Source organism: Scyliorhinus torazame, chromosome 12, assembly GCF_047496885.1.
Source record: "Scyliorhinus torazame isolate Kashiwa2021f chromosome 12, sScyTor2.1, whole genome shotgun sequence".
Lineage (NCBI taxonomy): Eukaryota > Metazoa > Chordata > Chondrichthyes > Carcharhiniformes > Scyliorhinidae > Scyliorhinus > Scyliorhinus torazame.
The window spans coordinates 27,497,182-27,518,877 of NC_092718.1; the positions used below are offsets into that span (position 1 = coordinate 27,497,182).

The 21,696-nt window shown below is 46.4% G+C and overlaps 1 protein-coding gene and 1 long non-coding RNA gene across 5 annotated transcripts in view; one reads left to right on the forward strand and one right to left on the reverse strand.

Moving 5' to 3' along the window:
* The window catches only part of LOC140387461 (NT-3 growth factor receptor-like), a 1,104,107-nt gene that overhangs the window by 1,020,460 nt on the left and 61,951 nt on the right, over positions 1-21,696 (forward strand). The gene's annotated exons all lie outside the window — the stretch shown is intronic.
* LOC140387157 (uncharacterized) overlaps positions 6,044-21,696 on the reverse strand; it is a 30,844-nt gene continuing 15,191 nt past the window's right edge. Inside the window, exon 2 of the long non-coding RNA XR_011933743.1 lies at positions 6,044-7,064. This is a non-coding gene — a long non-coding RNA (uncharacterized lncRNA). The remainder of the gene's footprint in view (positions 7,065-21,696) is intronic.

Sequence of the window (21,696 nt, forward strand, 5' to 3'; positions counted from 1 at the left end):
CATGAATGAATTTTTTAAAATTAATAGTCCGGTTATGTCTTAGGCTCTAAGAATGCTACTTGGACAGGCTGTCGATATACTCTGGTATCTGAATCACAAAATCAGGGTCACAGAATTGTTAGGGTGCAGAAGGAGGCCATTCGGTTTCTCTAAATGAGCATTATGAATTTGTGCTCTTCTCCTGCCTTTACCCCACACCCTTGCATACTGTTTCGATTCAAATAATCATCTCATCCCCCTTTGAATGCTTTGATTGAATATACCTCCACCACATTCCCAGGCTGTGCTTTCCACACTTGGTTCACTTGCTGTGTGAAAAAAGGTTGTTCTCACATCTTTGCAAATCACTTTAAATCTGTGCCCTCTCATTCTTGACCCTTGTATGAGTGGGAACAGTTGCCCCCTATCTGCCCTCAAGATTTTACATAACGTTACCAAGTCTCCGCTTCGCCTTCTTCTTCTCGCCATGAGAATTTACACTTGTTTATTAATACAACATTTAAGCAGGTTACGGAGTAGGCATGTTGGTCCTGGGTATGATTCCAACCTCTAGAGAGAGAGAGAGAGAGAGAGTGAGAGAGATAGAGAACTTCCCAAAAGGGAACAAAGTCCCCTAGCGAGCGTGTTTAGCCGCCAGTTTCCTGGCACTCGTAGTGCTCAGAAACACAAGGCTATTCAATGTGACTTGCTTTGAATAAGGGACCCGTAGGGGAAACGCGCGGCTGAGGCCTCACACAGCCCCTATTTTTACAAGGCGGAGCTGCACTCGCCAAAACTCCCTGTAGTAGCGAGCGATCAGGAAGCCATTTTTTTAAACGTCGTCCCGGTTTCCGAGGCTCCCAAAACAATCCCCGACCTTCCCCCTCCCCATCAGCCCGAACGCAATATAGGAGGATCCCCGCCCTCCCACCCCAAACACCCACTCTGGGCAACCCCAGTCCGATCACACGTGCGCAAAAAATGCCAGCTTGGCATCTTGCCAGTGCCAACCTTGCAGTGCCCATGCCAGCTTGCAATGCCACCAAGGTCCTGGTGCCAGGCTAGCTCTGCCAGGTTGCCAGGCTGGCACAGCCAGGGTACCCAGATGGCACCAACAGTGCCAGGGCATCACCCTGCCCAAAGGGCATGCAGCTGGGGCCTCTGATCTCCTTGGAGACCCCCACCAGTGCTGTTCCGTCTGGTCCTCATTTGTGGGGACCAGTACTAAACGGCGCTCGCCCGAGGTCTCCGAAGTGAAGGGGTTGAATCCCAAAGCCTCGGGTGCCTCGTGAACCTGCACATTCGAGTGAGTAATATTGAAACGTGGACTGAGGAAGTCTTGAAAAACACGTCGTGCATTGTTACAGAAGTTCAGTCAATCATATTGAGCCAACTTCTGAGTTTGGTGTCTGCTTTCCAGTACAACTGCATCCGTGTTACCCCAGGGTGAATAACACGACAGGTATCTAAGGAAAGATATATTGGCATTGGAGGTAGTCCAGAGGAGGTTCACTAGGTTGATCCCGAGTATGGAGAGATTTTCGTTGAGGAGAGGTTAAGTAGGTTGGGCCTGTACTCATTTGAGTTTGGAAGAAGAATGAGAAACAGGCTTATTGAGACATATAGGATACCCAGGGGGCTTGACAGGGTAAATACTGAGAGATTGTTTCTCCCTTGGGGAAGAATCTATGGCCAGAGGGCATAATCTCAGAGTAAGGGGCCGCTCATGTAAAACAAAAATAAGGAGGAGTTTCTTCTCTCAGAGGATAGTGAATCTGTGGAATTCTTTATTGTCGAGGCTGGGTCATTAAGTATGTTCAAGGCTGAGGTAGACAGATTTTTAATCCGTAAGAAAATCAAGCATTATGGGGATAAAGCGGGAAGGTGGAGCTGAGGATTACCATACCAGGTCAGCCATGATCTCATTGAACGGCAGAGCAGATTCAATGGGCTGTATGGCCTACTTCTGCTCCTGCATCCTATGGTCTAAAGGCTACAATATTGTGTTCTTAGACTTCCAAAAGGCATTTGTTGGAGTTGCACATGAACATTTTCTAAATAAGCCCAGAATTACCAAACTACGGACAAACCTGATAATGAGTAAGAAAGTGGCTGAATATTAGAAAACAGTGGATACTGCAACATAACATCACAATGGAGGGTAGGCCAGTTAACTGAGAGTGGGAAATATATTGAAGAACAAATTGAGACTAAGAAACACTGAGCATCGATTTACAAGTGAAAAGACAAACCCAAAGATCGGCTGAAATTCTTTGAAGAGTTAACTGAACTCAGGGAATGGGGCATTCATTCATTCAGGTTTTCAGAAGACATTTAATTAAGTTCCATATGCAAGGCTTTTGAAGTTTATCAAAGTTCATGCAAAAATTGGCAAAAAATTCACTGAGCTGACAGCGGACTGGGAATAGGAAGCAGAAGATGCTGATAAATGTACAAAGTTCCGACTCATAGAGTTCTGAAGTGTTCATTTAAAGGTCATGTTGTTTCCAATGCTCCTAACTTATTCGGAAAAGATTATTTGCAATATAACATAATTTACTGTTGATTCCACCCCATCTGGCCAGATGACTCAACTCATGGAGATTGATAGCATTCAGAGACTAAAATTAAGCAAATTTATTTAATTTCCAAAAAATACAATCAAATGAAGAAGCTAATCAAGGATGGCAGATGGATTTTAATATTGATAAATGTGAGATAATTCATATTGAAATAGCTAAATCCTCAATACACTGACTAATGCTGAACCTGGAGTCTTACCCACTAACTCATCTTATAACAATCGGATCTGTAGAAGCATTAGAGTAGCAAGTGCGAGTTATCGAAAATCATTGGACCCGCGCTGGACATTGGGTGCGATTCAGCGGATTCAAGTTAAAGTCTGCTGAACGATACATTTAGTGGAATGTTTCTTGGCGGCCTCACGTTTACCTGGCAAGGCCCTCCCGGTCCGGGGCCCACTTTGGCAGTGCCAACCTGCCACATGGACACGCTGGCAACTTGGAAGTGCCAAGCTGGCAGTGCCTAGGTGCCAGGGGAGTGCCAGTCTGCTACCCTGCCCTGTCCCCGACCAGCCAGGAGTCTCCATTGGCCTGGGAGAGGTCCCCAGGTGCTGTTACAACTGGTCCACGTTTTTGTGGACCAATACTAAATGGCTCGCAAGCGAGGTCCCAGGCACAGCCATTGGGTCCGGGTATTAAATGTTCAGATCTGGATCTCGCCCAGCAAGAGGCCGATTTGGGGATGGCACGCGATTCACCTGCTGTGCCCGGATCAATGGCAGGCGCACAGGGGTCGCTGAATCACACCTAATGTGAATAACCTAGATTACAACAATTTGGATTCATATTGTACTTTAATGGATTAAGTATCCTAAAGCACTTCATCAGGAGCTTTATAGAGCAAACATTCACATCAAGTCACACGAGGAGTATGAGGTCAAGTTACCCAAATCCTGGCAAAGAGGTAGGTTCATATCTTAAAGAAGTTAAGAGATGTCATGATGTTGGAAGGGACTTCCAGCGCTTAGGGCCAAGGCAACAATGGGGAAGCAATAATCGAAGATACTCAAGAGGCTAGAATTGGAGGATAGGAGGGTATACCTGGAGGGATTGGAAAACAAGGATGAGAGTTTTAAAACCAAGGTGTCGCTTAATCAGAAGCCAATGTGGATCAATCAGCACAGTAGCACTGTGTTGATTGATATTTATTGCCACATGTACCGAAGTACAGTGAAAAGTATTTTCTGCGGCCAAGGGAACGTATACAGTAGACATACTAGACAAAAGAATAATCAACAGAGTACATTGACAATGGTACATCAACAAATAGTGATTGGTTACAGTGCAAAACAAGGGCCAAACAAGAGCAGAATAGGGCGCCATGAATAGTGTTCTTATAGGGAACAGATCAGTCCAAGGGAGAGTTGTTGAGGAGTATGGTAGCTGTGGGGAAGAAGCTGTTCCTGTGTCTGGATGTGCGGGTCCTCAGACTTCTGTATCTTCTGCTTGATGGAAGGCTCTGGAAGAGAACAAAGCCTGGGTGTGAGGGGCCTCTGACAATGCTGTCTGCCTTTCTGAGGCAGCAGGAGGTGTAGGCAGAATCAATGGGAGGATGGCAAGCTTGTGTGACCACACTCTGCAGTTTCTTGCCATCTAGGGCCGAGCAGTTGTCATACCAGGCTGTAATGCAGCCGGACAGGATGCTCTCTATGGCACATCTGTAGAAGTGGTTAGCACAGTTGCTTTACAGCTCCAGAGTCCCAGGTTTGATTCTGGCTTGGATGACTGTCTGTGCGGAGTCTGCACGTTCTCCCCGTGTCTGCGTGGGTTTCCTCCGGGTGCTCCGGGTTTCATCCCACAGTCCAAAGATGTGCAGGTTAGGTGGATTGGCCATGCTAAATTGCCCTTACTGTCCAAAAAGGTTAGGTGGGGTTACTGGGTTACGGGAATAGGGTGGAGGTGTGGGCGTACGCAGGGTGCTCTTTCCAGTGCAGACCCGATGGGCCAAATGGCCTCCTTCTACACTATATATTCTATGTTCTATGAAGTATGGGAGTGATGGTGAACAGGGCATGGTGCAAGTTAGTACACAGGCAGCAATGTTTTGGATGACCTCAAGCTTAGGGCGAGTGTGGCAGCCAGTCAGGGAGCTGCCATGTCACTTTCATTGTCATCTAGTCTTAGGTTCAGCAGCTCTTGTCTCCACCAGACAATCTTAGTGGTTGGCTCCTCGGGAACAAGCAATAGCTACTCATATCTGGCTGATGACCTGAGAGAAGAACCCCATTGCAGAGGTACAGGTGAGGCAGAACTGCAACCATATTTCCACCTAAACCAGCAGAGACTAGCCATTGGCTTGATCAACAAGAAGTTCCATTGCCTTGACTTATCTGGAGGTTCCTTTCCAGTGAGGATCCTCCAGATTGCAGTGGTATGCTGCACCCTGAACTATATAGTGCTGTAGAGGATCGGGGCTGTCGCCTGTGATGTGTTGGTTTGCTGGGTCTGCGAGGACTGCGTTTACCAGAGCAGTGAGAGAGACAGGCTACCAACACTTGTAGAAGTACAACTCTATTTTATTTAGCTATGAGCTGTTAAACATACTTGCACTGTGGGTTGACGCTCTGTTAGGTTGACTGGAGACCTGAGGCTAACCTGACCAGACTATACTGCTAGCACATGGTAGATATTCGTGTTACTGATCACAGGTTCTGGCTGTCTCAGAGGCTGCATCCCGAATGAGCGGAAAAACAAGTGCCCTCTGGCTATATAGTGGCCATGTCCTGTCTGGTGATTGGCTGCTGTCTTCTGTGCGTTGATTGGTCTTTCAGTGTGTCGGTCAGTGTCTGTCTCTGCACCATCATATACTTGTGTGTATATTATGACAGCCTGGCTTCCCTGGTGGAGGAGGAGGAGAAGGAGGAGGAAGAACATCCCAGTGACCTTCCCGGTCACTGAGGAATGAGGGAATGATTGCCGCTGGAGTGGACCCAGAGGCTGAGAGTCAGAGTTAATCAGTGCGCGGGTGCGGGTTATATTGCTTACAGGCAGCCGTGTGAACAGTTGGTGATTTTATAACAATGTTGCAGTTGCACGCTCCCCGTTTATTACAATTGTCGTAAAAGTTATGATCGATCAACAGAAAAGAGATTAAGAAGAAACCATAACAAGGCTTTAGCAATTACAGAATGTTTAATTGCCACAAGAAGTGTTGGAATTAATGACGTGTTGCATTATTTGAATTCTTGTGATACCACTGAAGCCCCTGAATAATCATTCCCTGGTATTACTGCAGTGCTGATCACAAACTGGCATTTCTTTTATCTAATAAGGCGCTTGAGGTGGTGATGGTGGGGGTGCAGGGGTCTGTGAGGCAGAGCACACACAGTACCTGACTGAGCTATTGATTGAAATGAGCTTTCAGCAGTTGGAGATGGTGCAAGGGAATGGGACTAACTGGATTACCGCTTCATGGAGAGCTAGCATGGATTTCTTAGCCGGAGTAGCCTCCTTCTGCGTTGTAATGACTCTGTGACTCTGCATTTTAATAATAATAATCTTTATTATCACAAGTAGGCTCACATTAAGACTGCAATGAAGTTACCATGAAAAGCCCCTAGTCGCCACATTTCGGCACCTTTTCGGGTACGCAGAGGGCAAATTCAGAATGTCCAATTCACCCAACAAGCATATCTTTTAGGACTTGTGGGAGGAAACCGGGGCACCCGGAGGAAACCCACGCAGGCAAGGGGAGAACGTGCAGACTCCGCACAGACAGTGACCCAAGCCGAGAATCGAACCCGGTTCCCTGGCGCTGTGAAGCAACAGTGCTAGCCATTGTGCTACCCTGCCGCCATAACTCAAACTTGCTTCAATATTGGATTTCGCAAACAATAATATAACTTGCTCCATAGCAAGAACTGCAAAGTTTCACTGATGACCGTCTAGTTGTGGAGTTGTGTGGGACATATGGGCCTGGAAACCTGGTCACGTGGTGTCCAATTGTTAGACGCTGATTGGCAGCAGAAGCTTCCAATATGTCAGTCAGGAAAGGCAGACACACTTATGGCCAGACCTGAGCCACCCATTGACTATATTGCATGAGATCACAACAGCACATCAAAAACATTAAGTACCGGAGAACGTACTTGAATTTGGCTCTTGTGTTTCTCACGGGATGCATTTCCAATCCCCTCGGAGCTTGACTCGCACTGCACAACCAGGTGTTATCCGCAGGAAAGGCCCTCATGGGATCACCTGGCCCACACAGAACATCAACTGTCATTCTGGATAAGATTCAGAAAGAACAAACTTGTCCGGTCCAAACTCTTCCCAATATCCTCATTCCCTGAATGAAATGTGAGAGAAAGAACCCTCTGAAACCTGACGAGCAGCATCAACAGTATCACTACATTTTTGAAATGATTTGCTTTACTTTGTGTCGACGGCATTCTTACAGAAAGATGATTTTCTGACAAGTTGTCCACAATTTTCAGATCTGCTTGTGACTGATCAGGCTGTTGGTGGCGGCTTTTCTTAAGTATTTTCCAAGCTCTTTTTTTCCTGTTGAACAATAAACTGACTCATTAATTGGTTCAGTTGGTCTCTGATTAGTGTTTGACAGCTTGTTCCACATCACAATGGCGCTATCGTATTGCTTCCTAAATGACAGCTGCATAGAAAGCCACATCTGCTTCCAAATCTGCTACAAATAACAGAGCTACTAGAAGCTACATGTTTAAGGTGTGTGTGTGCATGTGGCCAGGGGAGAAATAGAGGCAGGGTAGGGATGGCTGGGGGCACTGTTAAGGAGAGAGTTAATGGGGACATTGGGGGGGGGGGTGCAAAAGGGAGAGCAAAGGGGGCAGTGAAAGGCATTGGGGGAGGTTTGGAGGGGCGTTGGGTGAGGCTGGAGTGGGTGTCATGGGGGAAGTTAGCTAAAGCATTGAACTGTGTTTGTAAATGTAATGATTTCTTTGTCGCCACATCCCTAATATCAGCTGATTGCTCTGTGACTAATTATCCTGTGAGAATCAGGTTTGGGCCTCCAATTTCACTCCTGTTACAGTGAATCAGCCTCCTCTAATGAAAGAAAGCCAAAACCTGCATTTATGCAGCACCTTTCACAATGTCCCAAATCGCTTTACAGCCAATGAAATACTTTTGTGTTTAAGTCACTGGCTTAATGCAGGCAATGTTATCGAACGGTGAAGCAGGCTCCTGCTCCGAATGTATATGTTTCAATATCATTCTGTGATGGAGGAGATGAACTGGGCTGGGTGGCCTTTGTCACCTATAATTATCTTGGAAACAGAAGGTGGAATTACAATGGGAGTTCTGTTTATTTTGTGGCTCATGAAAGTTCACTGTGAGTGGGCTTTGTGGAGTGCGTAATGGGCTCACAGTAAATCAGTAACCTGTTTTATACTGATCCTCAAGAATCTCTTCAGTCTTGTCTTTTTATCTACTTACCTGTTGAGGTGATAAAGTTGTGGTGAACAGTAGATATTGAGAATATATTGTAGTGAGAAATAGCAATCAGCAGCGTCTTAAGACTTTCTGATCAAGAAAACACCAATACAATTTTGTTCTCTGGCGTCTCAAAAGCTGTAGCGCACAGAGACACCCGAGGGCTCCATCACTTATCACTGACAGTGAAGACCTCAATTGTTCAATCAGCCCACTTTGTTGCTCGTGAGTTGTTTGACCTTTGTGAAGTTTATCTGGTTTGCAAAAATTAACCTCCCACCCCCTCTCCCCAAATATGAATTTACCGTTACCATGTCCATATGGTGCAATGTGCAGAACATATTAATGACGCTGAGGTATTCACTGAGATCAGTGCTTTCATCTGCAAAGTGTTATAAATAACTAATGGGATATTTCTCTTTCAAATGAATGATATTGCACAATGCTGTTAATAATCATGGTGGGATGACCTATAGTGCGTACACACTGCACAGCATTATGTAATTGCTGCCCTTAAATCTATAACTGCTGAATATATATCGGACGATATTTGTAGCCAGATGCCGACAGCGGACGTTATCATTTTAAACGACCTTTCTGTGATTGTTTGGTGAATTGATTGGTGAATCCCGATAGGAAAAAAAAAATGTCATGCATAATTGTGGGGGAGGGTTGAAATGCGGGGAGAGGTAAGGTGCCCAGAAACAGGAGAAGCACTGAGGCCAAGGGTGTGTGTGTGCGTGTGTGTGATGTATCTTGTGTAGGTGTGGGCTGTATGCTTATGTGAGGTTTGTGTGTGAGAAGTCTGTGTCCTTGTGCGATAGAGACCGCATTTTCAGTCAGCTAATCTGTGAGAAATATGCAACAGTATTATTCTAAATTAATCTGATTTTTCATTTCACACTTGGATTGCAACTGGAGCAAAGCATTTTGCTCTCTCCGACACCAAGGAGACATTGTGGCCAGTGTCTGAAATTGTAAGATAGTCTTCACATCTTAGTGTTGAACAGGGATCTATTGAAGGATCTGAACTGAAACATTATTCCAGTGATGAGAAATCTGTATATTGCTGTTGATCTCCAAATTTCTTTCTCTGTCAGTCTGGCCTCAATAAAAGTTGAGACGGATTCGCACGTAAACAGAAGTTATTTATTTAGCTTGCAAGCTTAATCATCTTACAGAAATGTAAGAGACATCCAGCCTCTTTCATTCCAGAAAACGACTGAACTAACAGACAAAGGGATCTCTGCAAAATCAGTTCAAATGGTATCAAGTTTCACATACTCGACGGACATAGGTCAGCCTATGTCCCTCCTGACCTGTTCGATCTATTCTGATTGGCTCACTTCCAATCCCTTTCTCTGGCCCCTATCAATGAAGCATCACCCTCATAGACACACCTCTTCCTGCTTTTTCCATGCGGTCTCAAATTCCTTTGTCCCTAACTGCAAAAATCAAAGTGGCTTATTTCTACATTACATTAACTAGTAACTCTAAAGTAACTATTTTATATCACATTCGTCATTCCCTCCTTTTATCATTCCATGATAACCGAACTATCCAATCTATAGCTACGGTTCCTCATCTAAAAAGATTCGTCGCTGCATTTCCAATTCCTGTCTTAGCCCCCCTTCATCTGCTTCACCCTCATGGATTTTAACAGTTAAATTTTTTTCTCGGTGATTGGGGCGGTGATCTGATCCAGTGCACCCAGCATTCTACCCATCACACATTTAAGGATGGCCAGGCCCACAAAGATGCAGCCGATAGCTACCACTAGATACATGGCCATATTTATCAACCAGTCCTTCCATCCTCCAAATCCCCAGTTACCCCAAGAGTCAGGATCCTGCATCCCGTCCAAGTGATCCCGTATGCGATCCATAAATTTAGTAATGTTAGCAGTCAAGTCCTGAATCCCCATAATACACTTGCCCTGTACTATGGCGCATACCCCACCCTCACGGGCCAGAAGATAGTCAAGAGCATACCGGTTGCGTAAGGACCTCCCAGTAGCCCAGTTTATCCAATTTTGAAATGCCCATTCGGGCCGCCCAGCAATGCAGAAAGCCCTATTCCCAACAGTGATATGAGAGACATTCGCCCAGCCACAAAGGAGCTGGAGGCCAGCGTTCAATGGAACGCAAGTGGTGCTATAACAAACGCATTGGCCAGACGCCTGGGTGATATGGCACCTCCTGTCCGTACAGGTGGGAAACAGACATGTTATATTTGTGTCCACCTCTACCAGCAAACAGCCATATCCTTCACTGCTGAAGCAATTCTCGTACGACCGGGAATCCCTATTGGGAGTGAAGTGGCTAGGTATGTACGCCCTCCACCGTCGCAGCCTATCGTACTGTGAATGGGAATTATCCCGAGGGAGGGGAAGGCAAATAGCCGGTGGTGCTGAATCCGGATCGTAAGGAAGAGTGACTTGCTCGGGCAATGGCTCGGAACGCTGACAATGAACCACCGTTTGGGGAGTGCCCCAAAGCGGTGAAACAGAAAATAACCTAGACACCGCTGCGGGGTTTGGGTAGCAGACAACCCGTCCCTGGCCATACAGACGGTGGTAAATCTGGTAGAAGAGATTCATACTACCCGGGTTTTCCTCAGTTTGGCCTTTAATTAACTTAAGTGCATCTCCCGGTAACCTACGTTCTAGCTGTACTTCCCTTCTCACACGCCCCGTCCTCTCTCTAGTCCCTTTCTCTTTCTCATGGTCTCTTCCTACACTCTTCTGACAGCCTGATGTTACCTTTATTGTACCACTTTTAACACATCCCAAATCAAATTTACATGTATTCCAAAAACAAGGCAATGTCCATATAATGTTCCCTTCCCATCGCCGGGGCCGGTGCAGCTGCTTCATGACTCCCGCATTCTCCTTAACTTTGATGACCTTCCATGAGTCGATACCATGTCCTCGTATATGGGGGCAGTGAAGAACATCACCTGTGCATAGGTGATGTATCCTTGTAGATTGGTTGGGGCTACACAGATACATAATATTCCCCTTTTCCATGTCCATCGCCAATAACACGCCAAGCGAAGTGAGGCCAAATATCAGACAGACGATGCGTAGCCACTCCATCATGCTCCACACCTGTAAAATAGCACTGGAGAAGGGAGGCAGGTTAGTATCCGACCTTTTACAGTAGTGGAGATGGGCTCAATTTACAGTGATGTAGGTGGACCCAAGCACTTCGCCCCTCCACTTTAACTGCTGTGGGGGTGGTAAGGAGAACTTGGAAGGGCCCGTCCCATCGCGGCTCCGACCCCTTCCTAGTCCAATTTTTGACCATTACATAACTACCGGGCTGGACTGAAAGTGAGCTAGGTACTGGGCAATGGCTCGTGAGCCGCGCGGACTTGGCCATGGAGTTCCTTGAGCACTTGCGTAAGGGCTAGAACATAGGTGGTCATTTCCTCAGTCATCTGATGAAACTGAACCCGTCTGGGAACCTGCAGGCTCCAGGGAGTTCTAAGAGGCCTGCCATAGAGAATCTCGGCGGGAGAGAGCCGGGCCGGTCCCGCAGGTGTAACCCGCAGCTGGAAGAGGGCAACGGGGAGCAACTTAAGCCATGTCAGTCCCGTGTCTGCTCTTAATTTAGCCAATTTAGTTTTGAGGGTCTGATTGTGTCTTTCAACCACCCCGGCTGCCTGTGGTCTGTAAGCACAGTGTAACTGCTGGCGTATGCCCAACTGGGAGCAAAACTCCTTGTTAATTTGTCCAATAAAATGAGGCCCATTATCAGAACTTAACTGAGCTGGTATACCGTACCGGGGAATGATTTCCCTCATCAAGACTTTAACCACAGTAGCAGCTTTACTATAGATAGTCGGATACGCCTCAACCCATCTGCTGAACACATCCACAATGACCAAAACATATTTATAACATTGACGCCTTTCCAACTCAATGTAATCCATTTGGAGCGTCTCAAAGGGACCACTGGGCAACGGGGTTTGCCCCTTCCCACAAGGGATACCTTTTCCGGTGTTATATTGCTGACAAATCAAACACCGATTACTGATACTTTGGGCCAACCCCTGCATTTTAGGGTGCCACCAAGTGTCCAGCAACAAATCACTAGTCCCCCGAGCCCCACAATGAGTTGCAAAGTGTACACATTCGATGACCCATAAAGCCAGTACATCAGACATACAAGTCTGATGTGCAGGCGTGGTCCATAAAGAGGAAACAGAATCATATGTACAACCTAACCGTTTCCACATTTGTTTATCACTCTCAGGAGCGTCCTCCTGTAACCTTATGACATCTTGGATGGTTGGCATTGGCTTGTCAGAAGCAGACACATTCATAGTAGATCGTTTAGTCTGACTTAACATTTTAGGCACCATCACTTGCTGAATTTGTGCGGCTGTGCGCGCTGCACAATCTGCTCGTTCATTACCAACGTCAACTGGGGTTGTACCATTCGTGTGGGCAGCACATTTAATAACGGAAATCTGCGCTGGCAGAAGGAGGGCCTGCAGTAGGTCATTAACTAAACCCCGGTGGGATATTTGACCACACATAATCATGTCAGGTTGTTCTGACGAAATGTCACTCAAATCGCCCCTTATTGTGGTAGTTTCCTGAATCAAGGCTAAACAGTCGTGGCCAGGTGCGTCTTCATGGACAGGGGGACCACTAAGAAAACAGGCTGGATTGATAGTGGTACAGTATTTAAATGTCAGACGTGAATTGTTCAAAAGGTATATCTCATACCTATTCTGACGAGCTGCGGTAAGATGCTGACCATTCGCCCCATATCCCTGGCATGGTACTGGTCATGGACCTGACGTGTAATATGAGGGCTTACCGAAGCTGACTGTGGCCATAAATGTGGTGATATTGTAACAAAATCGGCTGTACCTTCTTTTCCCGTGACTGTGGCTGTAACCTTGACTGGCCATTCGGTCTCAAGTAATGGCCAGTATTTGTCCTCCAACTCCCTGTTTCGTCCAGTTCTGTCATAGGCCAGGGTAACGTGATGCAGTGATAGTGGCTGTTCAATGTCTAACGTCCACCACTGGGGGGTGATAGAAATATAGCACTGTTGTCTCATCCTCCTCTTCGCTGATCCACCCACCCAAAGTCACTATATTGGAGCTCCTGCTGGTAAACTACCATTTCTGCCGCTTGTTGGGATCGCAGATCATCCTTTTTCATTACATACTCAGTCTTAACCTTTGTAACTGAGCCTCCTTCTTGGCCTACACCCTCCTTCCAGTAAAATCTGACTGCCCTTGCCATCTGGGAAGGGTCGTTCTCTGTCCAATTCATGTTATTACATTTCACAGCAGTAACCACAGAAGGTGGTAGGCAATGCATTAACATAGCACAGTATTGAGGGGAATTCTGACCATTTTGATACAGCAAATCGCCTGACTGCCCCCGGTAGATTTCATTAAAACGCCCCAGACATTCCTGTGGCTCATCAATCTTCCTAGGTTTTAGGTCTAAGATAACAGAAAGATTTATGGGCCTTTGAAATGTGCTATTCAACGCATTCAAGATCTGTGTCCTTCTTTTCTCTATTTGCTCTCTTTTTTTTTAAAACTTAAAAATGTTTGAAAATTCAAATTGAATTACTGCAACTTGCAAGCTTAGCTCTGATCTCAACTCAGAACTAAATTTACAATTTGCTTAACACAAACTTGTATAACATTTACAACTTAATTATTTCTTTATCTTAACAATTTTTTCTTTTAACAAGTTTTTTTTTCTGTTACATACACATAAGTATTAGCAAAATCAACTATCATAAGTATTAGCAAAATCAATTATCATCTTCAGATTGACACTTTTTAAAATGGTGTCCATGATCTTCTTTAAGTTTCTATTAATCTCCAGATAAAATTAGATAAACCTTATTTCAAGTAAGTAAAATTTAAGATTCTGGCAATTTCAATCAATTGCTTTCGAAATAATAACTTTTATCAAAGAGGTGGAGAAACCCACTGGTTTCCTTTAATTAATTCAAAACGTAACTTTGCTGGTGTTCACTGACTCAAAGGAAAGGTATCCGATTACACTGCAGACTGTTATCTCAAGGCCTGAGTGAGAAGCACTGTCTGTTTTCAACTCCGCCTGCTGCTGTTAACCCTTTGAGAGACTTCTGCTTCAACCTCACAATCTCAACTAGACCTCGGAACTTTACAGTCCAAGGAGACAATTTTAGCTTAATCAACTATATATTTAAAACACTCACACATAGAGTTGAACCATCTTCAGATTTAAAAACAGTTATACTGGACTGAACCCCCATCTATTGAAGTCCCATCAGCCCCTGAACCCATATAATAGACTGAACCTTTATTATTTAAAGTCCCATCAGCCTCTGAACCCTAATAATAGACTGAACCTTTATTATTTAAGTCACATCAGCCTCTGAACCCCGATAATAGACTGAACCTTTATTATTTAAAGTCCCATCAGCCCAAAACCCTAACCCAAGCCGAAACAACAATATGAAATCCCATCAATTAAAGTGCTAATCCCCAGACTGACCTGTGATTTCGTCGAGGCGGTCTTTCTGTGCCAACCGCGAGTGACCAGACTAATCAGACGATAAGAAGAGGGGAACAATCAATGCTGGTCGTTTTCCATTTCTACATTGAGGGCCCTTTGTTCCCGTCCTCCTGTTCATAATCAGTCTAATTCTGATTTCGCAGTTGGAACAGGATCGCCCAGAGAAATCCCGGTTTTCGGCACCAAATGTTGATCTCCAAATTTCTTTCTCTGTCAGTCTGGCCTCAATAAAAGTTGAGACGGATTCGCACGTAAACAGAAGTTATTTATTTAGCTTGCAAGCTTAATCATCTTACAGAAATGTAAGAGACATCCAGCCTCTTTCATTCCAGAAAACGACTGAACTAACAGACAAAGGGATCTCTGCAAAATCAGTTCAAATGGTATCAAGTTTCACATACTCGACGGACATAGGTCAGCCTATGTCCCTCCTGACCTGTTCGATCTATTCTGATTGGCTCACTTCCAATCCCTTTCTCTGGCCCCTATCAATGAAGCATCACCCTCATAGACACACCTCTTCCTGCTTTTTCCATGCGGTCTCAAATTCCTTTGTCCCTAACTGCAAAAATCAAAGTGGCTTATTTCTACATTACATTAACTAGTAACTCTAAAGTAACTATTTTATATCACATTCGTCATTGCCACATTATTGCGTTTAATTCAGATTTCCAGAATTGTTTTTGTTCCTTGATAAATTCAATTTGTAGTAATTCAAATAACAGCAGGTTCCAGGCACCTTCTTCCAAATAAAATCTTTATCAGGCGGTCAGTGGATGCTCTCCCTTATTTTAATAAAGGTGTTGTCAATTACCAATCTATTGTCAATCTCATACATCCTTTCAACGACTTTTGCATTTCATTATCATTTAGCTGTGCTCAGTCAGTTGCAAATGTAAATGGAATCATAATCTCCGTCAGATGACAGAAGAGTAATTGACTTATTTCATTGTGATTTTCTTGCCAGAAGCTTTAGCTGTTTGTCTGAAGACAATTACATGAAATTGTCTGACTGTAATTACGTGCCCATTGCCACTTTCACTTCTGATAGATCGGAGGCACTTTTCAAATTTTCTCAGCTAAACTTCTGGAGCACCAACGTTTAATATGATCTTGCTTAATAGCCTCCACAATCTTGTATTGATTAGACTGGTGTAAGATCTGCAGAGAATTGGAGAGAGATCGGGAAGCTGCTGCCAATTCTGAAATTAAACTTGTTTCCCCTCACAGCAACAAGTGCTGAAGCAATGTCGCTGGTAACAAAGTAGTCACATGCACTGTATAACACATTCTTCGGTTTCTTAAATCATCTGCTCTTTCACTGTTTTTGCAAAATTGATCAGCTCTCACGACGCAGGCGTTTAGGAATAATGAGCAAATCCCCATTAGTACATTGTAAATGAAAACAGGAAATGCTAGAGGCATTCAACAGGTCAGACAGCATATGTGTCGAGAGAAACAGAGTTTTATTTTTAAATTCCAATTAAGTGGCAATTTAGCGTCGACAATTCTCCTACCCTGCACATCTTTTGGTTGCGGGGGTCTGACCCACACAGACACGGGGACTGGGATTCTCTGAAATCTCGGCTAAGGGTTGACGCCAGCATCAAAACTCAAGCGAGCGACGCCGGCGTCAATGGGCCTCCAGGCCCAAGCATTCACCCCTTCCTAGGGGGCTAGAACGGCGCCGGAGTGCTGTCCGCTGTTCTGGCGCCGAAAGCCGGCACCCCATTGCCGGCGTGGGTCCGCGCATGTGCGCCATGGCCAGCGCGGGTCCGCGCATGCGCGTGGGTTGCCGACTCTGCGCCGGCCTCCGGGCAATATGGCAGAGCCCTACAGGGTCCCGGCACAGAGGAACATAGGCCCCCCCCCCGGAATTAGCCCGCCCGCCGATCGGTAGACCCCGATTGCGAGACTGGCCACCGTGGACGACCCCCCTGGAGTCGGATCCACCCGCCCCTCCAGCAGGACGGACTCCGCAGCCAGAACTCCGAGGTCCCACCGGGTGGTACCATACGTAACCCACTCCGGCGGGACTCGGCGGAACTCCACGGGCACTCGGTCTGTCGAGCGCGGAGAATCGCCCGGGGGGGGGGGGGCGCTTTCAACAGCCCCCGACTGCGCGGGCGCGATTGACGCCGAATCTCCGGTCACCGGAGAATTGGCGGCCCCGTGCTGGAGCGGTGTGGCGCAATTTTCGGGCCCCCCCCCCCCACCGATTCTCCGGCCTGGTGTGGGATCGGAGAATCCCGGCCGGGGGGAATGTGCAAACTCCACACAGAAAGTGACCCGGGGCCGGGGTCGAAGCCGAGTCCTTTGTGCCGTGAGGCAGCAGTGCTGACCACTGTGCCACTGTGTTGCCCAAGGGAAAGAGTTAAGGTTGCAGGTCGATGACCTTTCATCAGTTCTGTTCCTGTGGACCAAGCATTTTCCCCTTTTATTTCTGATTTCCAGCATCCACAATATTGTGTTCTCCTCTTTAGTACAATCCTTGCATTTAATTATAAAATGGCTAACCGACTATAACTAACTAATCACAACTAACTAAAATAATGAACAAAAACCATCAGATCCATCATGAAGGAGAGTGTGAAATTTAGCCAGGCTAAGTAATTTCATGTGAGTTACTCCATCGACCAGTTTCATCAGAAAAGCAGAACAATACTTTCTTTAAAATGCTTCTTCTTTCTGCTGTTTGGTTTCTTCTCGTGTAGAAATACTGTGTTAATGAAATCTATAGTGCCTACCAAAAGCTTTTATTGATGCCATACTGCTCAAACAAACAAATCTCGAGCTCTTCAAATTGCTTTTGTGGAGTTCTGTGATCCAAAATGTACGGTGTTCAGAACTTGAGAGCTGATAATGATTGCTCCTGGACAGGTTAACAGTGCGCCTTGTTTTAACCTGGCTTTCAAACTGGATCGAGGTTGTTTTAAATTCATTCTTGGGCTGTGGGTGTCACTGCCCACATTGCCCTTGAACTGAGTGGCTTGCTAGGCCATCTTAGTTGGGGGATAGTTAAGAGTCAACCACATTTCTGTGGGTCTGGAGTCACATATAGGCCAGACCGGGTAAGGATGGTAGATTTCCTTCCCTGAAGGGCAGCAGTGAACCAGATGGGCTTTTTTTAATGACAATCATCAGTGGTTTCATGGTCACCATTGGACTTTTAATTCCAGATTTTTAATTAATACAAATTTCACTACCTGCCGTGGTGGGAGTCGAACCCAGGACCTCAGAGCATTACCCTGGTTCACTAGTCCAGTGACAATGCCAGTACACCGCCACCTCCCCCAGCTGGGCTGCATGGTAGCACATGTTGCTTCACAGCTCCAGGGTCCCAGGTTCAATTCCCGGCTTGGGTGACTGTCTGTGCGGAGTCTGCACGTTCTCCCCGTGTCTGCATGGGTTTCCTCCGGGTGCTCCGGTTTCCTCCCACAGTCCCGAAAGACGTGCTGTTAGGTAATTTGGACATGCTGTTAGGTAATTTCAGAATTCTCCCTCTGTGTACCCAAACAGGCGTCGGAGTGTGGCGACTAGGAGCTTTTCACAGTTACTTTAATGCAGTGTTAATGTAAGCCTATGTGACAATAAAGATTATTATTATTTAGTGATAATGAATGATGATTAATGAAACTGTGTGATTTATTATTGGACGTGTTGGGTTGGTTGCAGCTGGGATTAGCTGGCGTTGAAAGGTAAAAAATAAGAACTTAAGAAAAAGGAACCAGGGTAGCCCAAAATGCCCAAACAGTCTAAAAATTGAAAATTATTCAAACTGGTTCTTTAAAAATTAAAAGAATTAATTTAGCAGTTAAAAAGCATCAATCCAGGGGCAAGCACGATGGCGCAGTTGTTAGCACTGCTGCCTCACGGCGCCGAGATCCCAGGCTCGATCCAGGCTCTGGGTCACTGTCCGTGTGGAGTTTGCACATTCTCCCCATGTTTGCGTGAGTTTCGCCCCCACAACCCAAAGATGTGCAGGGTAGGTGGATTGGCCATGCTAAATTGCCCCTTAAATTAAAAGAAAATTTTTTTTTAAAGCGTCAATCCTTATCTAAGGTAATTAGTGTTAAATCTGACAAGTGACTCATTTAGCTTATTCTGAATCTGAAGAGGAGATACCAAGGGAAAGGTTATTAACTTGATCACTAGACAAGAGAGACACAGGAATCCGCGAGGCTTCACACATCAATGTGTTGTCAAGAACAGCCTTGAGAAAATGGTGGGCGTAAAGTTTCAAGCACACTCTACCACCTTCTACCCTCCTCCTGTCACCCACCAATGTCCCACCCCTCCATCACCATAAACCCACAAATATCACCATTCTTCTCTCATGTCACCCTTGGACCTCCCCCCCCGCCCGCCCCCCCCCTCCCGCCCCCACCATCCCATGCACCCATTACCCTGGACCTGATCACCATCAAACTCCAGACGCCTTTCCACCCATCAGAGCCAACACTTGTTTCCGTCCCCACACTCATCCTGAACCTGTCAACCTCCCGTTATCTGTGCCACCTGTCTTGTCCCCTTTTGTGACCCACCCAATGAGACCTTCACCGACCAGACTACCACCCTGAACCTACCACACTACCACACCTCCCTTCCCCTTCTGACTGTGACTGTTCCTTTCACCATCAGGATCCTGAGATATTCCCTGACCCCACCCTCAAAGACAATCTTCCAACACCCCCCCCCCCCCCACCCCCCGTCCTCAAACTCTCCCTCAGACACTCACCCCGCTTTCCATAAGCCTGCCTCCCCTGTCCGGCCTTGGTGCAGCTTGTGATACAAGGACCCAAAGTTTTGCAGCTACCAACTTAAAGATAGGCATAAGCAACGTTGACGTACACCGAGATGAACTGAAGCTCTCCAGCTGCATGCCTCTTATGTACAGTCAGGAAAGAGATTATTTTAATAATCCGCTGACTTGGCACGTAATTCCAGCGAGTTGGCCTTTTAATGAGCATCCATGAGATGCAAATGTGATACCCGACAAAGATCAGCAGGAAACTTGAGCTGGCTTCAAAGCGCCATCACAACAAAATTCCAAACTAATTTCCCGCGTACATAGCAAGAGGATTCGAGTACAGGAGCAGGGATGTCTTGCTGCAATAAAAAAGGGCCTTAGTGAGGCCACATCTGGAACATTGTGTGCAGTTCTAGTCGTCTTATCTGAGGATGGATGTTCTTGCTCGAGAGGGACTGCAAAGAAGGTTTACCAGACTGATTCCTGGGATGGCAGGACTGACGTATGAGGAGAGATTGAGTCAGTTAGGATTGTATTCACTAGGGTTCAGAAGAATGAGGGGGAAATCTCATAGACACCTATGAAATTCTAACAGGAAGGGGAAATGCACAAAGGTTATTCCCGATGGTGAGGGTGATCAGAACCAGGGTTCGCAGCCTAAGGATACGGTGTGGACCATTTAGGATAGAGATGAGGAGAAATTTCTTCACCCAGAGAGTTGTGAGCCTGTGGAATTCGTTACCGAAGAAAGTAGTTGAGGCCAAAATATTGTTGGCGGAATTCTCCATTCCTGAGGCTCTGTTGACGCTGGGGGAGGATTCGCATTCGTCTATGACAGCAAATCTGGCATCGCACCTTGACTGATTCAGCGACCGTGGAGGGGCTAGCAACGAACACATCCATTCCAATGAGAAACCGTGCGGAATTCATGGGGTCTGTGATTGACGCTTGGGTGGATGACAAGCTGCAGCTACATATACACACTTCACTCCCCACACACACTGGTTTAGCACAGGGCTAAATCGCAGGCTTTTAAAGCAGACCAAGGCAGGCCAGCAGCACGGTTCAAGTCCCGTACCAGCCTCCCCGAACAGGCGCCGGAATGTGGCGACTAGGGGCTTTTCACAGTAACTTCATTGAAGCCTACTTGTGACAATAAGCGATTTTCATTCATTTTCATTTCACACTCATGCCAGCCAACAAGATGGCACTGGTTGAGCTGGAGCCCGCCCATCCCACTGATGGGTCGGCTGGGGCCAGAGGGCACCTAGGGAGTTGCCCTGGGGGGACACCCATATGACCTGTCGCCCTAAGTTCACAGTGGGCAGTCACAGCCGCATGATTGCCTTGCTGGCTGCGGCAATGGTTTTCCGTGTCCGTCCACCCCGACCCCACAGCCCGCCTCCTGGCCACCCCCCGCTACTCCGCCCGGCCCTGGCAGAAGCCCCCCCGGCCAGCGGTATGACGGTCAGCAAACTACAGCGATGTTGGACACTTTCTGTGCCCCTCTCTCTCCCTCAGCAGCCACGGCCCCTGTTTCACGATTTTTAAAAGCACAAGTGAATCTCGCCATCGGGAATTCGCCCCAGTGGAGGCGGAAAATCGCGGAAGCCCCGGAGAATACCGGCTCAGGCCCGCTAATGATATGGCCAACGGCGTTTACTGTACGTCGGTGTAGAACGCATTGGCACTGCTGTCAAAGCACCAGAGAATTGCAATTTCAGCAGCAAAACCGTTTCTCCACCCAGGCGCGTTTCCCGATTCAAGCATCAGCCAACGGAGAATCCCGCCCTGTATCTTTTCAATGATGTGGCATTTGGAGCAAAGGGGTTCAAAGGATGTGGCGGGAAGGCGGGATTGGGCTGCTGAGTTGGATGATCAGCCGTGATCAGAATGATTGGCAGAGCAAGTTCGACAGGCCTGGACTCCATCTGCTCCTATTTGTTTCGATATGTGACCAAAGACACTGATGCCAAATCAAAGGGAAAGATATTGGGAGGGATAGCCAGAAGTTTAGTGAAACATTTTTAAAGAGGGAGGGTCATAAATTAAGGGAGGCAATTGGCGAACTAGAAGGATGGAGGCAGGGGACTCCAGAGCGGAGGTCGTTGAAAATCCTCCCGAGATGTTTGCTTGTCAACGGAAAATAAGTACAGGACGTGTTTGTCTGCCAGCAACAATTCAATGTTCTGATACCAGTACAAAAAGTAAGAGTGTGAATTCCATGAGGAATGCTATCTGTTCTTTAAATAGGTGAAATTGTGTTTACATGCAGCATGTCAATCAGTCGGAAATCCCGGAGCTGTCACTCAGCAATAATTTGCATTTCTGTCGTGCTCCCCAGACGCACGGGCTTTTTGAAAGTGTTTAACATTCAGGAGAGGACAAGAGAGAGAAGTGAACGGTTTACATGGATCGTGTTCTGTTCCTGT